Below are 5,481 nucleotides of genomic sequence, written 5' to 3'. Positions count from 1 at the left end.
AAGTAAGAAAAATGACCTGATATCAAGGATTTATATTTAAAGACCAAACAACCCACTAGCTATATCCTGAGATCAATAAACATTCAGCCTTGTCTACATTAATATCTAAAAGGCTCTATAAAGATCACTGGTTCCAGAAATGATGTCAGTTAGGCTCTGTGAGATCCCAAGTCATCCCAAATCCTATCATGTTAAGATTCTTACACTTCCCAATTATCGGAATATGGGCTTATATTTTCATAAACAAAGAGTCTAAATGAAAAATTCACTTTTAGTCTATCCCCTGAGTTTCTCAGTTAATTCTATGATGAAATTTGTTTCTTCCTAAACAAAACAGGGTTGGAAGCCTGCCAAGCTTCTAAACCCTTAATCTAGAGAGAAACTCCAAGTTACTTGCCACAATGTCATTAATAAATCAGGTATTTGGTGCGGTTTCTTTCCCTGAGAGTGACAGGAAACATCCTAAAAAATAAGTTTAAAAATTTTAAGGCCACCCTAAAAACTGATCACAAAAAGCTAAAAACTAATCGGGAGCACCTGGGTGGTTCAGTTAACTGTCAACTCTTGGTTTTGGCTTGGGTCATGACCTCATGCCTTTGTGGGTTCGAGCCCCACATCAGGCTCTGCACCGGCAGTGTCGAACCTGCTTGGGATCCTCTCTCTCTCCCTCCCTCTCTGCCCCTCCCCCAAATGCACTGTCTCTGTCTCTCTCAAAATAAATAAATAAATTTAAAAAAGAAAAAACACTAAAAAACTAATCACAACCTTTGGATAACTCCAAAAGTATCAAGAAAATTATAATACTTTATGTCACACTTTTAACTGGAGGAGAAAACATCTTTGCTGAATGTGACTTGGGAGATTTTCATATAAATGGAAACACATTAACGTTCAGTCAAAATGAGAGAAAAGGTTGTCGAGAGGAAGGCCCAATACTCTTGTAATGGGATTTTCAGACAGGTAAAATATTATGTACTATTACAGAGTGCTATAGCTCGTGTCTGACTTAGGGCCCAAATAAGAGTCAGATGATCTAAATTTAACTGTGGGATGGTAGGCAGGTCTTGGCATTAATAGTTTATGCTAGAAGGGTTGTTTGTGGCTGAAGGAATAAACAGGGGTTGTGGCACACTGAGCCTGGGAGTGCAGACTAGGATTGGAGGGCCAGCATGATGTCAGGGCCCTAGAGAGCTGGTGAGACATCTGTTTTCAGTGAAATGGACATACTACAGGAAGAAAGCAAAGTTGACATGACACATCATGGGCTAGGAGCTGCAAGCCTGAACTCTATCCTATCTTTACCTCGACATCCCTTCTCCAGGCTTCTGTTTTCTCATGCGTTATGTAATTGGTTCGGGCGAGATGATTTCTGTGGACTTTCCAGGTACAACATTCTCTGATTCTAAGGACAATCAAAGATTCCAAGGTGAAAAGGAATTCACATGGTGTGGTGTAATATCAAGATCAGTAAATGAATGGCGGGGAAGAAAGGCATGGAAACTAAGTGGTGAGGTATGTCCCCTTTATCGAATGGAAGCAGGACCTGAAGTCCATTTCCTTGGATACAGACAGAGGGCAGCAGAAACAGAAGAGTCGCGGATTTCTATCGTGTCTGCATTTCCCAACAAATTTTTGTTTCCATGGGAATGAGGAAATAAGGCTACTTCCTAACAGGTTCGTGGTTTTTAAATCTCATCTCTTTAGAAACTTTCCTTCCATCTGTTTCTGTAGCAATGAGCTCAACTTTAGTAACAGAAGATGTAAAGGCAAACGGTAGCTGAAATAAAAAGAAATGTCCCTCCTATTCTGCTGGTACATTTTACTCAAAAGGAGAGCAATGGGGAAAAATAAAACAATACTGAAAAATTTGAACCCAATTTTTTTATCATATTCCATATGAGTTCACAAACATGTTATAATGGGCTACCAAGTCCTTCTTTACATTTTTATCTCTTGCTAATCTCTACTTACTCCCTATATTCTGGTATACATTTCTTGTAATTCCCCTATCATGCTCTTGTTCTTGAAATTTTCTCAATCTCCACTGCCTGCAAAACAAAACAAAACAAAACAAAACAAAAACACAACTATGTAGCAGAGTAGTTAAGGGAATGCTCTAGATACACAATGAAGGAAAATATCCAAAATATTCCAGTAATACTAAATTATTCTGCAGTTGTCTCTTGCTAATGAGAGTCAGGTGGAGAATGGAGGTGGTGGAGAGAAAATAAAACGCACTTGCTTCACTCCTTGCTGAGCTACGATGTGTATCCCTTATTATGAGACCCAATTTGAAAAAAATAGAATGAACAGTCTGCCATTCCTAGATTGTTTGGCTCTAAGATGACCGACATATCCTAAAAGTAAGTAGATGTGGAAGAAGGTTATTACTGTAACTTATGGTGAGTTGTTTGCAGAATTAAATGAAAATAAGAATGATAATCAAGGGTCATGTTGCACTAATGGATCAATCTTTCATGCCTTCCTATATCTATGCTTTTTTGGTAGTACCTTCCAAACCCTGACTTTCTGCTTCGTTATGTGACTTGCTTTGGTCGACAGAGTTGTAGCAACGTGGATGCAAGCAGGGGATTCAGAAAATTCTCACGTTTCCACCTCATCTCTTGCTCCATCATCGTCATGAAAACTAGTCTGCTGATGGATAAAACTCACGTAGTAGACCCAACAATGACCCATCATGATAGCTGAGGCCATCATCAATTAGATGAAAACCAGGTGACCCCCCCACACATGTGAGGGAGCCTAGATGAGCCCGTCTCTGATCAGAAGAACCGCCAGATTGCCTGTAGCCTTCTGAGAAACAATTGTTTGAAGTATGTGGTATGACTTGTTACAAAGTAATAGCTAACCTGATACAAATAATAATTTATTCAGTATTCACTATATGCCAGGCCCTCTTTTATGCTTCTTTTATAAGTCATTTGATCCTTGTAACAAACCTGATAAGTATTATCACAAACTCAATTTTGAAATTTAGCATAGAGAGTCTGAAATGTAAATCTTCAGAATGATTTTTTCACATACCTTTAAGCATCAGAAATACCCTGTGTCATCAATAGGGAAGATATTATTTTCTCCATCGTACATCTATCTCCAGTCATACAAACTAAGACTCAGAGGATAGCTGAAGGTCACAGTAAGTGGCAAAACAGTGACTTGAACCAGGATCTTCTGATATAAACTCTACTTGTACCACACATTCTACTTTTCAGAGTAGAATGAGTTTGGAGGAGGTTATTTATGACAGAAGAAATATAAGGATCACAGGATGCATGATTTTTTTTCTTTGTGAAGGGTTTTTTTACAGTACAGCTCACCTTGACAGAGATGACTGGAAAATTACTGCTGCCTTCTTCCTCCACTTTGTTCAAAATATGGCAGAAAGAGGCTTGACACACTTAATGGAATCATCTATTCTTGCCACATAATTTCTTGTTCCTTCCAGAGAACTATATATATTGTTTTTTTTTAAATATGAACTTCAGGTCTACATAACCTATTCATTCAATAAATAATACAATAGCATTCTTATAGCTTTTATTCTACACTTGGATGACTTCTGCTTTTGGCCATGGTGGAATAACTGATATTAAACTTATCTTCCCACTGTAAATAACCATAAAACTGGACAAAATATATGATGCAACTCTTATCAGGCAGGGAGAAAGAGGCAGCAAAGAACTGAGATCCATGAAGTAAGGGAACACATTAAAAGTTAGCATTATTTTCACCTCTGTTTTTGCCTATAGGTATTTCAAACCCAAGTGAAAGAATGATGGCGACCAAGAGAAAAGAAGTGGGTTTGTGGTGCTGAGGAGGCAGAAGTAAGAGTACAGAGCTGCCAATGTGGCTGGAATTCATCAGGCAAGGTACCAGAGAGGAGGGAGCTGCACAGAAGTTGGGGCATGAAAGTCTACACGGGCAATCTCCTTAGGTTCTTAATTGTGCATGGGCAGCATGAGACTTGAGTGGCTCCCGGGGACTAAGCTGAAGAGGGTTACCATGGGCATACAGTGCTGGAAGACATTGGAATCCTAGTCCAGCCCAAGAGGAGGGAAACATACTAGCACCTTGGGAATTTCAATGAGACCCCAAAAAGGCCACATTTTAGGAATAATTACTGTATGTGCTAGAGAAAAGTCTATGCCTTGGGAATAAGGAAATATCAAAGCAGACACACCTTAATAAAGCCTAAAATCAAGTCAAAAGGAATTAGAGGATCTTCCAATAATTAACCTACCTGCCACAACAAAACTCAAATCATTTCAAAAGCAAATAATTTAAACTCCCTACAAAGCAACATCCATAATGTTTAGTGTACAATATAAAAATTTTAGACATACCAAAAAGTAAGAAAATATGACCTATGATAAAGAGAAAAGATAGCCAATAAAAACAGATCTCAAGAGGACCCAAATGTTGGACTTATCAGAGAACTTTAAAACAATCAATATGTTTAAGAATTAAATGAAGAGTTATACGTAATGAATAAACAGATGGGAGTCTCAGCAGAGCAATGAAAATACAAAAAAGAAAACAAATGGAAATTCTAGAACTTAAAAATAAAACCTCTGAAATGAAAATTTCACTGGACGTGTTTAACAGTGATAGATGTTACAGAAAAAAAAAGGGTCAGTGAATTTGAAGACAATTGAATAGAGATGATCCCAACTAAATAACAAAAAGGGGGGGGGGCGGGAATTATAAAGAATAAAGGGCACCTCAATGATTGATAAAACAATGTCAAGTGGTCTAACATACATGTGGTTGAAGTCTCAAATGAAGAGGACAAGGAGCTTACAGTAGAAAAAATATTACAAGAAATAATAGCCAAATAGTTCTCTCGTTTTATAAAAAAGTCAACTTACAAAACAAGAAGATCAGCAAATCAAAAGTACAATAAATACAAAGAAATCCACTTGTAAGTACACTATAATTAAACTCCCTGAAAATTAAACATTAAAAAAAAATGAAGTTAGAGAGGAACAACTGTAAGAATGACATGTGACTTCTTGAGGTGCCTGGGTAGCTCAGTCAGTTAAGCGTCTGACTTCCACTCAAGTCACGATCTCATGGTTCATGGGTTCAAGCCTTGCCTTGGGCTCTGTGCTGACAGCTCGGACCCTGGAACCTGCTTCATATTCTGTGTCTTCTTCTCTCTCTGTCCCTCCCCTGCTCACACTCTGTCTCTCCCCCTCTGTCAAAAATAATAAAACATTAAAAATTAAAAAAAAAAAAAAAAAAAAGAATGCTATCTGACTTTTCATCAGAAACAATGGAGGCCAGAAGATAACAGACATCTTTAAAGTGCTGGCCAAGGGAGATGGGGGAGGGGTGTCAATCTTAAATTATATAGAGAGCTAAAATACACTCCCAAAATAAATGTGAAATAGATATTGTCAAGTATATGAAAGTTGAGTAAAACTACCAAGAAAACCACTACATGATATGCCAGGGGGA

The 5,481-nt window shown here is 37.9% G+C and overlaps 1 long non-coding RNA gene across 2 annotated transcripts; it reads left to right on the top strand.

Moving 5' to 3' along the window:
- The first annotated feature begins 1,465 nt into the window (after positions 1 to 1,465).
- LOC122217064 lies at positions 1,466 to 4,633 on the top strand. Of its 2 annotated transcripts, none has more exons than XR_006201275.1 (3): positions 1,466 to 1,674; positions 2,563 to 2,834; positions 3,771 to 4,633. It is a non-coding gene; the product is annotated as an uncharacterized LOC122217064 (long non-coding RNA). The 2 variants fall into 2 exon arrangements; XR_006201274.1 differs by having other exon boundaries at positions 2,509 to 2,834.
- Positions 4,634 to 5,481: the final 848 nt, after the last annotated feature.

Source organism: Panthera leo, chromosome B1 (genome assembly GCF_018350215.1).
Source record: "Panthera leo isolate Ple1 chromosome B1, P.leo_Ple1_pat1.1, whole genome shotgun sequence".
Lineage (NCBI taxonomy): Eukaryota > Metazoa > Chordata > Mammalia > Carnivora > Felidae > Panthera > Panthera leo.
The sequence above is the reverse complement of the archived record's forward strand: the minus strand, read 5'-3'. Positions and strand labels throughout refer to the sequence as shown.